The sequence below is a fragment of the Rhinoraja longicauda genome, chromosome 44 (assembly GCF_053455715.1).
Source record: "Rhinoraja longicauda isolate Sanriku21f chromosome 44, sRhiLon1.1, whole genome shotgun sequence".
Classification (NCBI taxonomy): Eukaryota; Metazoa; Chordata; class Chondrichthyes; order Rajiformes; family Arhynchobatidae; genus Rhinoraja; species Rhinoraja longicauda.
Window position 1 is genome coordinate 425,058 of NC_135996.1, and position 16,003 is coordinate 441,060.

Sequence of the window (16,003 nt, forward strand, 5' to 3'; positions counted from 1 at the left end):
GTGGGCCGAGTCATCAAAAACGACGAGACGGAGTAGAGGAGGGAGATAAAGAATGTGCCAGGACAATATCATCTCGCTCAAGGGAAGGTAGACAAATGAGCTCGTTATTGACTTTAGGAAGCAAGGTGGAGTACAAAGCCTAAACAGCATCAATGGTGCACGTGGACATGGTTGGGACCTTGATCCCCCTGATGTTAATATTACCTACGATCTGTCGTGGAAGCCAGGAAGGCACATCAACGCCTCAATTACCCGAGCAGACCTGAGAGTTCAGCATGGCTCCAGTGACTCTTTGAACTTTTTGCAAATGCACAATTGAGAGCGTCTTGTCAGGTTGCATCTCAGCGTGGTTTGGAAACACTTCTGCCCATGAGAACAAGAAATTGCAGTGAGTTGTAGATATAGCCCACTCCATCACACTGCCGGACTCCCCAGCATTACATCCATTTACATTTCACACTGCCTTGAAAAAGCAGCCAAAATAATCAAAGGCATGTCCCACCCGGCCATTTCTTCTTATCCATGCTCCCGGTGGGGAGAATGTTTTGAAGTTTGCAACCGCGCACCGCCAGGTTAGGGAACAGTTTAATCCCTTCTGATATCAGGTTTCTGAATGAGCCAGGGTACAGTTCGAGCCCCCCGCAATCCCATTTAACCATAAAACCAGAAAACAATTACAGCACGGAAACAGGCCCGTTCCGCCCTACCAGTCCATGCCGACCACTTTCTCTGACCTAGTCTCATCTACCTGCTCTCAGACCATAACCCTCCAATCCCCTCCCATCCATATACCTATCCAATTTACTCTTAAATAATAAAATCGAGCCAGCCTCCACCACCTCCACCGGAAGCTCATTCCATACAGCCACCACCCTCTGAGTAAAGAAGTTACCCCTCATGTTACCCCTAAACTTTTGTCCCTTAATTCTGAAGTTATGTCCCCTTGTTGGAATCTGTCTCCCATCGTTGATAGTAGATTTATTCTTTGGAACTAAGGCGCTTCTATGCTGAGATCTATATTCCCCACTCTGTATCATCGCATTTTCTTTACATATTATACTTGAGTTTCACTTGATTGTGTTTATGCATAGTTTATCTGATCTGTTTGGATAACATGCGAAACACAGCTTTCCACTGTTCCTTGGTAGACATTCTGATAATAAACTTAAACCGAAATCTATGTGTGAATATAGATATATTATTACAGTTGAAGAAAAGGAGAGTCCCCAACTTCCCGGGGGATCGGTGTTGGGGGGGGGGGGCGGGGAGGGGGGGACACTACTTGTCTTCATCTATATTAATAATGGGGACAGAGAGTCAACTTACAATAAATGGCTGCAGAGGAAGAGGGAACTGTAAACGTGGGAGCAAGCGTCACCAAAACTGTGAGACCACGTTGCGGAGTTGGTCTACAATTCTGTGTTCTATTAGTAGAGACTTACACATGAAAGTATCAGCGCTTCGGTCATAAGGATACAATAAAGGAGAAGGGCATTGAGAGCGATGTGAAAAAAAATCACAAGGCAACAACAGACAATCGACAATAGGTGCAGGAGTAGGCCATTCTGCCCTTCGCGCCAGCACCGCCATTCACTGTGATCATGGCTGATCATCCACAATCGGTACCCCGTTCCTGCCTTCTCCCCACATCCATTGACTCTACTATCTTTAAGAGCTCAATCTAACTCTCTCTTGAAAGCATCCGGAAAATTGGCCTCCACTGCCTTCTCAGGCAGAGAATTCCACAGGTTCACAACTCTCTGGGTGAAAAAGTTCTTCCTCATCTCCGTTCTAAATGGCCTATCCCTTATTCTTAAACCGTGGACCCTGGTTCTGGATTCCCCAACATCGGGAACATATTTCCTGCCTCCAGCGTGTCCAATCCCTTAATAATGTTATATGTTTCAATAAGATTCCTGCTCATCCTTCTAAATTCCATTGTCCACAAGCCCAGTCGCTCCATTCTTTCAACATATCACAGTCGCGCCGTCCCAGGAATTAACCTCGTGAACCTGCGCTGCACTCCCTCAATAGCAAGAGTGTCCTTCCTGAAATTTGGAGACCAAAATTGCACACAATACTCCAGGTGTGGTCTCACCTGGACCCTCTACAACAGCAGTAGAACTCCTTGCTCCCAAACTCAAATCCGCTCGCAATGAAAGCCAACATGCCATTGGCTTTCTTCACTGCCTGCTCTACCTGCATGTTTATTTTCCGTGACTAATGAAGAAGTCCACCCAGATCTCGTTGTACTTCTCCTTTTCCTAACTTGATCCCATTCAGATAATAATCAGCCTTCTTGTCCTTGCCGCCAAAGTGGATGACCTCACATTCATCCACAATAAACTACATCTGCCAGGCACCTGTCCACTCACCCAACCTGTCCGAGTCACCTTGCATCCTCATAGCATCCTCCTCACTGTTCAATCTGCCATCCAGCTTTGCGTCATCTGCAACTTTGCTAATGTTACTTTTAATCCCTTCATCTACGCATGGTTGTATTCTGGAATGACCTCAATGCAGATACGGTACAGATAAGTTCTGCTTTGGACTACAAGAGGCGAACAAAGTCATCGTGTCGCAGAGTGACACTGTATAGAAAACCTTTCATCCCGTCTTGTCCATGCCGACAAACTTGTCGTTCTGGGTTAGACCAATTTTAAGGGATTTCGTCTATTTATTTGTAACCCCTTCCAATCCTCATCCGTACAGATGATTTTTGAGCGTTTTATTGTTTTCGCTTCCATTGCGTCCTCTGGCAATACATTACAGATAAGAAGTATCATATGAGTGAATGGTTTGCCCCCGAACTGCCTCCCAAATCTGTCCCCTCTCAACCTAACCCTATGCCATTAAGTTTTAGTATCCCTACTCTGTGAAAAGGACCGTGAACATCCTATTTATCTATAATCCTTTATACCTCGGTAACATCATTGAATAACAGAAATACAGTAGAAATAATGCAAATCTATAAAACCGTGGCGGTGTGAGAATGAATGAGCTCCTCTTTTATCGAGAAGCCGCAAACTCGATGGATCAAATGGCGTAATTTTCAGTGGTTTTTATTCTATGTTTCTGTGAACAGTACAATAATGAAACCTGCGTTCCTGTGTCAAAAGTCCAACTTTTTCCTCTTTGAACGTGCGCACACGTGCGTAGACGTTTAAAGAAGAATATATTTCCTCGCTTTCTTTCCACGTTTTAATTGTTCTTTTTAATCAGGCATATGTGCTTATGAAGGCAGTCATTATTATTATCGAACAATTTTTTATATTTTTCGATTGAGGGACAAAATCAAATCTACGGTCACGGTGGCGCAGCGGTAGAGTTGTTGCCTTACAACGAATGCAGCGCCGGAGACCCGGGTTCGATCCCGACTACATTATATTCCTTTATTCGTCCCACACTGCGGAAATTTACAGTGTTACAGCAGCAAAGTGGATAGCAAGAATGCAAGAGATCGCAAAAGATACATAAATTGTCATCAGTTTTCTGTGTGTTCTTAGCGGTTATTGTTGATTGGTCTGCTGGGAGCAGTGCTGGTTGTGCAGTCTCACAGCAGCGGGAAGAAAGGACCTCCTATATCTCTCCTTCACGCACTTGGGGTGAAGGAGTCTGTCACTGAAGAAGCTACTCAGTGCAGTGACAGTGTCCTGCATGGGGTGGGAGTTGTTGTCCAGCATCGATGTTAGTTTTGCCATCATCGTCCACTCTCCCACCACCTGCACTGAGTCGAAGGGGCAACCCAGGACAGAGTTGGCCTTCCTGACCAGCTTGTCGAGTCTCTTCCCTTCCGCTGCTGAGATGCTGCTGCTCCAGCAGACCACTCCATAGAAAATGGCCGATGCCACCACCGTGCTGGTCCTTAGGAGTGCCCCCTGCACTCCAAAGCACCTGAGTCTCCTTAGCAGATGAAGTCTGCTCTGGCACTTTCTGTATTGTGCATCGGTGTTTTCAGTCCAGTCCAGTTTATTGTTGAGGTAGACACCAAGGTACATATAAGAATCCACCCTCTCGATGTCTATTCCCTGGATGTTCACCGGCGTCGGGGGGACATGGCTGCGCCTGCGGAAATCTACCACCATCTCCCTGGTTTTCCCCGCGTTGATTCGGAGGCAGTTCCGCTGGCACCAGTCCACAAACTCCTTGATCAGTTATCTGTACGCCCTGTCCTCGTCGCGCATGATGAGGCCGATGATGGCAGAGTCATCAGAGACCTTCTGTAGATGGGAGTCTGCAGAGCTGTGCCTGAAGTCCGCAGTGTACAGGGTGAACAAGAATGGCGCTAGCACTGTTCCCTGCGGAACCCCAGTACTGCAGTCCACTTTGTCCTCACATACTGTGGTCAGTTGGTGAGGTAGTCCAAAATCCAGGCGGTGAGGTGGTGATCCACTCCCGTGCGCTCCAGCTTGCCCCCCAGAAGCCCTGGCTGGATGGTGTTGAATTCACTGGAGAAATCAAAGAACATGATTCGCACAGTGCTGTCCGGCTTCTGCAGGTGTGAAAGAGCTCTGTTCCGCAGGTAGACGATGACGTCCTCCACCCCGATGCGAGTCTGCTATGCGAACTGCAGCGGACTATGGGTGCTGTCTGTACGGAGTTTGTATGTTCCCCTGTGACCTGCGTGTGTTCTCTCTGAGCTCTTCGGTTTCCTCCCACATTCCAAAGACGTACAGGTTTGTAGGTTAATTGGCTTGGTGAATGTTAAAAAAATGTCCCTAGAGGGTGTAGGATAGTGTTAACGTGCAGGGTTCGCTGGTCAGCGCAGACCCGGTGGGCCGAAGGGCCTGTTTCCGCGCTGTATCTCTAAACTAAAGAAGTAAAGCTAGTAACATAAAGCAGATATTTAAAAATCTCAAGTGAAAACTGCAAGCTAATTATAAAAAATGTTGTTTTTCTAAAATTTGCAAATCGTTAAACAAATCAACTCTCAAAAGTAAGTTATCTTGATCAGGAAATAGAAGAAAATCTAAAGGAAAACGAAGACACTAAAGACATAAGAAACTGCAGAAGCTGGTATCAGGAAGAACTCAGTGGGTCAGGCAGCATCTGTGGAAGGAATGGTTGCGCTTCGCGCCGGGTCTCTGCAGAATCTTAAAAAGTTCAATTTCTCCGTTTCTTTGTTTTTTAAAAATTTCTATGACCCATAATTAATTGCACTTTTGCAAAAAAGATCTGGCAGCTAATGCAATGAAAGAATATTTCACTCTGGACCCACTCTATGTGATTTTGATGGCAGTCGTTATTATATTGTGGAAGTATCGTGCAATTTTGTATATTTTCCGATTTAGAGACAAAACCAATTTACAAAAGTAAAGGGCTGGTGGCATCGGCAAGAATGTTTAAGAGACTGAGTAACCGTACGTCCTAGTTCAAGAACAGGTTCTCCCCATCAGATAGCAGGTTCACGAACCACCCTGCACAACCCCAATCACTATTCTATCTCAGCACCGCATTACTATGACTGTCTGTACTACTGTCGTTACTCTGTGTACTTAGTGTTTTTGCATGATCGAGGTCTGGTTTAGGAGAATAATTAGTAATTTATGTTGTGTCGAATTTCTTTGTGAAGTTGTTGAGATTTCACATATGGCACAACAAGTCAAGTCAAGCCAGGTCTACTTTATTTGTCACGTACACATACAAGATGTGCAGTGAAATGAAAGTGGCAATGCCTGCGGATTGTGCTAAAACTACAACACAGAATAGATTTATTTTTTTAAAGACCCAACACAAAAAATAAATGTATACAGTAAATTAGTCCCTGGTGATGTAAGAGTTAACCGTCCCGATGGGCTGTGGGAAGAAATTCCGTCTCATCCTCACTATTTTCACAGCGTGACGGCGGAGACGTTGCCTGACCGTAGCAGCTGGAACAGTCCATTGCTGGTGTGGTAGGGGTCCCCCATAATGTTGTTGGCTCTGGATTTGCACCTCCTGATGTATAGGACCTGCAGGGGGACGAGTGTAGTTCCCATAGTGCGTTCAGCCGACTCTCCGCAGAGCCTTCCTGTCCTGGGCAGAGCTGTTCCCAAACCAGATTGAGATGTTGCCGGACAAGATGCTTCCTACAGCCCCAGAGTAGAAGCACTGAAGGATCCTCAGAGAGACTCTGAATTTCCTCAGATGTCTGAGATGGTAAAGGCATTGCCTTACTCACCAGTGCGGCAATGTGTGTTGTCCATGTCAGATCCTCTGTGATGTGGACTCCCAGGTATTTAAAGCTGCTCACCCTATCCACAGTAGACCCATTTATCTCCAGTGGCGTGAACGTCCTTGGATGTTGAGCCCTTCTAAACTCCACAATCAGCTCCTTAGTTTTTGTGACATACAAGAGGAGGCTGCTGTCCTGACACCCGTGCCAGATCAGCCACCTCCTCCTGGTAGGCCTTCTCATCGTTATCGGAGTTCAGGCCCACCACCACAGTGTCATCAGCAAACTTGATGATGGAGTTGGAGCTGAACCTGGCCACACAGTCATGTGTGTATAGGGAGTACAGTAGGGGGCTAAGCAAGCAACCCTGGGGGGATCCTGTGTTTAGGGTGAGGGGGTTAGATGTATGTCTTCCCATCTTGACCACTTGGGGCCTGGCGGTGTGAAAGTCCAGGACCCAGGCACACAGGGGAGTGTTAAGCCCCAGTTTCAGCAGCTTCTCAGCAAGTCTGATGGGGCCTATTGTATTGAAAGCTGAACTAAAGTTAATGAACAGCATCCTCACATAGCCCCCCTTCAGGCTGTCAATATGAGAGAGAGCGGTGTGCAGAACCTGGGAGACCGCATCATCCGTGGACCTGTTCAGACGATATTTCAACTGAAGCGGGTCCATATTGCGAGGGAGGAAGGCACAGATGTGGTTCTTGATTAGCCTCTCGAAGCATTTCATGACCACCGAGGTGAGGGCCACCGGTCGGTAGTCATTCAAACAAGCTGGAGAGGCATTCTTTGGCACTGATACGATGAAGGATCTTTTGAAGCATGCAGGGACCACGGACTTGGCCAAGGAGAGATTGAATATTGTGGTGAGCACTGGAGTAAGCTGAGTGGCATAAGATTTTAGTACTCGCCCAGATATACCATCTGGGCCTCCAGCTTTCCTCATGTTCACACGCATCAGACCCCTCCTCACGTCGTGCTCGGACACCGAGAATGTGTGCTCATCCCCAGCGGTGGATCCCCCTCCAGCCTCACTAGCCAGCACGCTGGCAGTGTTGTTTTTAGACGGCAAGCTAGGGGTAATGTTGCCCATCTCAAATAGTGCACAGGAGTTCAAGTCATCAGGTAACGAGGTGCCGGCACTTCCGGTTGAGGGGGGTCTGCACCGGGAGTTAGTTATAGTCCGTAGCCCCTGCCAAAGGCGTCTGGTGTCCTTCTGCATCTCCATCCTGTCCCTGTACCTGCTTTTTGCGTCCTTCATAACCCTTCGCAGTCGGTACCTTGTTATCATCCATATTGCCAGATGCCAGGCCAGAGTTGTAAGCAGCGGTGCGAGCATTCAAGGCAACACGAATAAACCTGTCCACCCAGGGTTTTTGATTAGGAAAGATACTAACCCTTACCGTGGGGACGATGTTATCGGCTATTGCAATGAAGTCCGTAACCACTTCCGCAAACTCACTGACGTCTCTGGAAATTGCTTGGAACATATTCCAGTCGACATCGCTCAGTGCATCTTGCAGCATGGCCTCTGAATGGTCAGACCTCAGCTTGCTCCAGTGCTCACCACAATATTCAACCTCTCCTTGGCAAAGTCCGTGGTCCCTGCATGCTTCAAAAGATCCATCATTGTACCGGTGCCAAAGAATGCCTCTCCAGCGTGTTTAAATGACTACCGACCGGTGGCCCTCACCTCGGTTGTCATGAAATGCTTGGAGAGGCTAGTCAAGAAGCACATCTGCGCCCTCCTTCCTCGCAACATGGACCCACTACAGTTCGCATACCGTCCGAACAGGTCCACGGATGATGCGGTCTCCCAGGTTCTACACACCGCTCTCTCTCATCTGGACAGCCAGGGGGGCTATGTGAGGATGCTGTTCATTGACTTTAGTTCAGCATTCAACACAATAGTCCCCAGCAGACTGGTTGAGAAGCTGCTGGAACTGGGGCTTAGCACCCCTCTGTGTGCCTGGGTCCTGGACTTTCTCACTGCCAGGCCCCAAGTGGTCAGGATGGGGGAACACACATCTAGCTCCCTCACCCTGAACATAGGATCCCCCCAGGGCTGCGTCCTTAGCCCCCTATTGTACTCCCTGTACACACATGACTGTAGGGCCAGGTTCAGCTCAAACTCCATCATCAAGTTTGCTGATGACACTGTGGTGGTGGGCCGGATCTCCAACAACGATGAGAAGGCCTACCGGGAGGAGGTGGCTGATCTGGCACTCTGGTGTCAGGACAATAGCCTCCTCTTGAATGTCACTAAAACAAAGGAGCTGATTGTGGACTTCAGAAGGGCTAAACATCCAAGGACGTACACGCCACTGGAGATAAATGGGTCTATTGTGGATAGGGTGAGCAGTTTCAAATACTTGGGAGTCCGCATCGCAGAGGATCTGACGTGGGCAACGCACATTGCCGCACTGGTGGGTAAGGCTAAGCAGCGCCTTTACCACCTTAGACAACTGAGGAAATTTAGAGTGTCGCTGAGGATCCTTCATTGCTTCTACTCTGGGGCTGTAGAGAGCATCCTGTCCGGCAACATTACAGTCTGGTTTGGGAACAGCTCTGCCCAGGACAGGATGGCCCTGCAGAGAGTAGTGCGTTCGGCAGAACGCACCATGGGAACTACACTCGTCCCCCTGCAGGACCTATACATCAGGAGGTGCAGATCCAGAGCAAGCAAGATCATGAGGGACCCCTGCCACCCCAGTAACGGACTGTTCCAGATGCTACGGTCAGGCAAACGCCTCCGCTGTCACGCTGTGAAAACGGAGAGGATGAGACGGAGCTTCTTCCCACAGGCCATCAGGACTGTCAACTTTGATAACCCCAGAGACTAAATTTTTGTCGACACTTTTGGTGCTATGTTTAGTAACTTATTAACTTTATTTATTGTAACTGTAATTATTTTTGTGCACAACCCGCAGGCATTGCCACTTTCATTTCACTGCACATCGAGTATGTGTATGTGACAAATAAATTTGACTTGACTTGACTTGACTTACTTCCTCGTCGCTGCTGTTTCCCGTACTATCCGATGTTTATACTCCGGCAGCAGGAAAATGGCAGCGTGGTAAGATTTTCCAAAAGGAGGGAGAGAAACGGCCTTGTAGCCTTTCCTGAACGGCGTGTAGCAGTGGTCCAAACTTCTTTCCCCCCTGGTGGCACACGTGATGTGTTGGTAGAAGTTGGGCATGACCTTTTTGAGATTTCCCCTATTGAAATCTCCAGCCACCACCACAGCCGCATCGGGGTTCTTGTTTTGGTGTCGACACAACACATCGTGTAGGGTGGACAGTGCCACGTCGGTGTCCGCATGCGGTGGGATTATAGACGGTTGTGATGATCACCGAGCTCAACTCCCGGGGTAGGTAGAATGGTCGGCATGAGATAGTCAGATGTTCCAGGTCCGGCGAGCAGGAACGAGAAAGTGTCTTAATATTTCCAGGATTGCACCAGTTATTATTGGTCAAGAAGCAGACTCCTCCGCCCTTGGATTTCCCGGATTTTTCCGTTCTGTCCGCCCGGAAAACAGTGAAGGACTCGGATGGGCAGATCACCTGGTCAGGCACCAGCGGGGTCAGCCATGTTTCGGTCAGACAAAGGATGTTACAGTTCTTTATGTCCCGCTGGAATCTGATCCGTGCCCTGAGGTCATCCAGCTTGTTCTCCAGGGACTGGACGTTGGCCAGAAGTATGTTGGGCGGAGGTGGACGTAAGGCTTGGGTTCTCAGCCTGTTCCGAATCCCCCCTCGCTTCCCTCGATGTTTTTTCCGACTTTCCCACGGACCCGCCTCCCACTGCTGCTGCCGCGGTGCGCTCCTTTGATGATCTCTATCGGCCACGTTGATATATCGGTGAGTAGTATATTGTTTAATAGTGCTCCGGTTGCGCTCGAGTTTAATTTTACGAGCGTTTCCCGGTCGTACATTGGTTTACTGCTAAGTGCTAGCACACGCTAGAGCACTTAGGGATCATTTTAAAGTAAACATACCAGTTTAAAACGCACAGTTCCCGCAGAGCTACCGCGACGGCGACTGGACTGGAACGCGCCATCTTAGCAAGATCGGTGCAGAAAAGGAAGGGGGGGAAGGGGGGAAGGGGGGAAGGGGGGGAAGGGGGGAAGGGGGGAAGGGGGGGAAGGGGGGGAAGGGGGGGAAGGGGGGAAGGGGGGGTCGTCATTTCAGGCTGAGGCGATCTGTTGCAATAATTCCTCAACCTGTGGACAGAGGTCGCACAGTTCATCTTCAATGTGGGCAACGGGAAGCACCTGTGGTGTTCCGTGGTAATTGGAATTGCCTTGCCGAGAGAGGCTCATTGAAGGGAATCAGCCAAACAGCATGAAGGGAAGGGTTGGGTCAAATAGAGTATGAAACATAATCTCCCTTGCTACTAATTTACATCCTTCTGCCTCTCCACAATTCCCAAATTTTGCAGTTTCTGCTCAATTCTCCGAACCAATCGCAACCTGTCACCGCGGAAAATTTGACTTGCCTGATGTAATCGGTTGGGGAATAATTTTACAATGTCTATTATTAACTCTGTTGAAACCTCGCTGCCCCAGTGGAAATGGTAAATGGTATAAAAATCTCCGCGAATGTTCTGCCTCAAAATTGCATCCAGGTGATTCCCTGCAGCACACATCTCTATACGTATCTATATAGAGAAGATGTGGGCCGACTACCTCTATGTGGAAACTGTCTTGTATGTGATCATCGCCTTTATTGGAGTTCCTGGTAAGTATGTAAAATAATTCAAGTTTTATAACTCCTTGTATTTACTGACGTTAAGCTGATTATGGTCATGTTACAAACCTCCCGATTGATAGTCGTTGTACAAAAATAAAAATTCAATGCTCTCAGTTACATATTCTGATTTAACACTGCGATTTTCGTATTTGCGGACAGCCGGAATTAAACATTTTTTCCCCACATTCTGGGAATCCACTAGAATATTGTCCTTGCCTATCGGCGGCACAGCGTTGGAGTTGCTGCCTTACAGCGCCGGAAACCCGGGTTCGATCCTGCCCTGACGGTACTGTCGGTACGGAGTTTGTACGTTCCCCTGGAACCGCGTAGGTTTACTCCGGATGTACCGATTTCCTCCCATACTCCAAGGACGTACAGGGTTGTAGGTTAACTGGTTGGTACAAATTTAAAAAAATCTCCCGAGTGTGTTGGATAGTGTTAGTGGCCGGGGTGATCGGTGGTCGGCGTTGATCCGGTGGGCAGGAGGACATGTTTCCACGCTGTACCTCTAATGTCCAAAGCATTAACGAGAGTTGTCCCAGAGATCGGGAGAGACAGCTCTCCGGGAATGTGTAACTGGTACGAAAGTGGTGTGTTCGGGGGGGGGGGGGTGGGGGGGGGAGTTCGTGAGGGGATGGGGTGGGGATTACATTGTGGAGTTAATTTTTCAGTTGTTAATCAGAGTGAACACCCCGACGTACGGATGCGTTTAGAGATGGGGCCTGTCACAGTCGGATTTCACTGCCCAAAGGTCATAATCTGTATCTGTGCACCTGGACTAGTGCCCGCGCATGTACCAGTATGTTTTGTTACCGAGCTCAACTCGCTGTGGAATGATTTAAGTAATGGGGCAGTTGGATAATGTCCTATCCCTCCCTTCCCTATGGAAACTTCCTCGATCTCGTCAGATGCTGAGTTCCCAGATCCTGGTTAAACTAAACGGGTCACAGTTAAGTCTATAAATTCGGCCACGATGGAGTTTGTGAGCAGGATTAACGATTGTAAAGACCATTCAACCTATGGCAGCGGCTGGCTGCTCGTTCTCTCCCGACATTTAGCTAGCCCATCGTCTCTTTTTTTCCCTCCCCTGAAGTAGGTAAGATGGACAGAGTTAGAACTGTGTCTGAGTTCAGTTTAGTTCAATTCAGTTTAGTTTATTGTCACGTATACCAAGGTACAGTGAAAAGCTTTTGTTTAATGCTATCCAGACAGCAAAAGGCAATTCACGATTACAATCGAGCCATTTACAGATACATGATAAGGGAATAACCTTGAGTGTAACTCCGATCAAAGATAGTCTGAGGGTCACCAATGTGGTACATTGTAGTTCAGGGCTGCAGTCCGGCTGTTGGAGGATGATTCAGTAGTCTGATAACAGCTGGGAAGAAACTGTCCCTGAATCTGGAAATGTGTGTTTCCACACTTCTATAAATTTTGCCTGATAGGAGAGAGGAGAAGAGGGAGTGGCCAGGACGTGACTCATCCTTGATTATGCTGCTAGCCTTGCCGCGGCAGCGTGAAATATAAATGGAGTCAATGGAAGGGGGTTGCTTTGTGCGATGGTCTAGGCTGCGTCCACAATTGGCTGCAATTTCCTGCAGCCTTGGATGGAGTTACTCCGAAACTAAGCTGTAATGCATCCTGTTAAGATGCTTTCTATGGTGCATCTATCAGCAGACGTTAATAAGAGTTGTAGCCGGCATGCCGAACTACCTCAGCCTTCTAAGGAAGTTGGTGTGCGTTCTTGGCCGTTGCTTCAATGTGGGTGGTCCAGGAGAAGTTGTTGGTGATATTGACTCCAAGGAATATGAGTTTTCAACCATCTCCACTTCGGCACCATGAATGCAACCTGTCGTATGTATACGCTTTGCTTTCCGAAGTCGAGCACTATCTCCTTTGTCTTGCTGACATTGAGATAAAGGATGTTGGCTCGACACCAGGACACAAGGTTGTATATCTCCTTCCGGTATTCCATCTTATCACAATTTCACATTCGGTACGCAACATCCGGTGGCCTTGTCTACGAATTTGAAAGTTGAATTAGATTTGCACATGGCTGCACAGATGTGTGTGTACAAGGAGTTCAGAAAGGGGTGAGAACACATCCATGAGGATTATCAGATAGGTTGAAATGTTCCCTATCCTCACTGATTGGGGTCTATTGATCGCGAAGTCGAGGGTCCAATTGCTGAGTTGTTTGCTGACAACAAGTTCAACGAATTTGGTGATACGCTTGGATTGTAAAAGGGTATTAAGTGCAGAGTTGTAGTCTATGAATAGGAGTCTGACGTTGGTGTTTCTCTTATCTACTTTTTTAAGGGATGAGTGTGGAGCATGAGTGATGGCCGATAGGCCATGGACGTGTTGTGGGTAGGCGAACTGTAGTGGGCCAAGATCGCTGGGTAGACTGGATTTAATCCTTTCCATAACTAGCCTCTGAAAACATTTCATGATGATGGATGTCAAGGCCACTGGACGGTAATAGTTTAGGCGTAACGTCTTGCTTTCCTTCTGTACAGAGATAATGGGATTAGTTTAGAGATGCAGCGCGAAAACAGGCCCTTGGACCCAGCGAGTCCGCGCCGACCACCGATAACCCCGCACTTTCCTATAAACAAAGGAAAATTTACATTTTTACCAAAGACAATTAACCTACAAACGTGTGCGTCTTTGGATTGTGGGAGGAAGCTGGAGCACCCGTCGAAAACCCACGCGATCACAGGAGAACGTATAAACGACGTCGTGACAGCACCCTTAGTGAGGATCGAACCCGGATCTCTGGCGCTGTGAGGCAGCAACTCTACTGATGTGCCACCTGAAATTGAGACCGATAAAAGTTGTACTTCGCACCCACTCCAATATTCCAGATTGTTTAGCAGGTAATCGAGCCGGTGTTCAGTCCCAGAGAACGTGTTCAGTGACGCCCAATGTCCGTTCTCTTTTCTCTTTGCAGTGAATTTGTTGGCGATTGTGATCCTGTCCCGGGGAAAGTGCGGCCTCTCCACCTGCACCACTCGCTACCTGGTGGCCATGGCAGCGGCCGATCTACTCACCATCTTCACAAAGGTCATTTTCTATAGGATCAGAGTTCATTACTTTCCGTGGAATTTCCTGTCCTTTACCCCGGTGTGCAGTGTTGGCTTTGTACTGAAGTCTGTCGCGATACATTGTTCTGTCTGGTTCACCGTCGCTTTCACCTTTGACCGGTTTGTCGCAATTTGTTGCCAGAAACTGAAAACAAAATATTGTACCAAGAAAACTGCTGCCTTGCTTCTCGCAACAATTGGTGTTCTGCTCTGTCTGAAAAACATCCCCTTCTACTTCATTATGGAACCATCACGTATATTCGACAATGTACCGTGGTTCTGTCTAGTGAAAGCCAGTTATTTCACTGAACCGGGCTGGGTGGCATATGACTGGTTTGATACGGTGTTAACTCCGCTCCTCCCTTTCGCTGTGATCCTGCTACTCAATGCTCTGACAGTCCGGCACATTTTAGTGGCAAGTCGGGTCCGTAAGGGGCTGAGGGGTCAGAGCAAGCAGGAGAACCGCAGTGACCCGGAGATGGAGAGTAGGAGGAGGTCTATGGTTTTACTCTTCACCATCTCCGGCAGCTTCATCCTCCTGTGGCTGACGGCTATTGTAAACTTCTTCTGTTATCAGATCGCTGGAAGGGGAATATATCGGACTGATTCTGAATGGATCTTTAACTATGTCGGGACTTTGCTGAGTGATCTCAACTGCTGCACGAACACATTTATTTACGCGGTGACCCAGTCCAAGTTCAGGGAGCAGGTGATGAGCGCGGTGAAATATCCGGTCACATCAGTGATTCGGGCCATGACTAAATCCTCGGCCTGAGCGGAAACCAGAGGCGTCCGTAGTCTCTGCGCTTGGGCCACCAGCACTTTCACCAGATCCACCATCTTACAAGTGTCAGTGCGGACGGATGACCGCATGCCCGTCACGGCGAAATCGTTCCGATTTCCACAATCGCCCCACCTCCCCTTTCCTTCCTCCTCCTATACTCCCTTTCACCTCCTCCCGCTTCTCCATCCTGCCTCTCCTCTCACCTCCTCCTCTTCCCCGCTGATCTTCGCTCCTCACTGCTCTCGTTATACCCCCCCCCCTCCGTCTGTCCCCACTCGGCAAAACCACTCCCTGCTTCCCACCTCCTTATCTCCTCCGACTCTCATCTGCTCCCCCTCTCCTCTTTTTTTCCATCCTCTGCTCCCTCTCTCCGCTTCCTCTTCCCCTCCCATCATCACCTCTCGTCGTCACCTTACCTCCCCCTCCTGTCTCCCTCCGTGGTCGCGGCAGTCGGAGTGAACAGCGCCATTGGACCAACCACTGCATCTCGCTCCGCAGTGCACAGCGGTCAGTGTAATAATGTTCGCCTCGTCGCCCATCAGCCTATTTCCCTTCGTAGTGGAACCGGTCTGGTGTAAGCTCCCTCCTGAGATCAGTGCGGAGTCTGCCCAAGACCGGGTCACATTATAGTGGGACTGAGTTTCTTCTAGCGGAATGCGTCACGACATGGTTTGACCACGACAAGACCTCAAGAAATCGTGGATGCAGCCCAGACCATCACGCAAATCAACCTCCCTTTCAATGACTCCATTTAAACGTCACGCTACCTCGGCAAGGCCAGCAACACAATCAAGGACAAGTCGCACACTACCCTTACCCCCCCTCCCGCCTCTTCTCTCCTCTCCCATCAGGCAAAAGGTAGGGAAGTGTAAAAACACACACCTCCAGATTCAGGGACAGTTTGTTCCCAGCTGTTATCAGGCAACTGAAACATCCTACCAACGACTAGAGAGCAGTCCTGAACTGCTATTTATATCTTTGGTGTCCCTCGGACTATGTTTGATCGGACTTCGCTGGACCTTGCCTTGCACTAAATGTTATCCATGGTATTCCCTTTATATTTTATCTGCACACTGCGGATGGCTCGAATGTAATCGTGTAATGTCATCGCCCGGTTCGGCCGCGAGACGTTTCAGCGCCCGGTGCGATTCGGCCGCGGGGACTGTGCGGGTCGGTCGGGGACGAGCTGTCTGTCCGTGGGCGTGGGGAAGAGAGTGGAAGTTTTGTT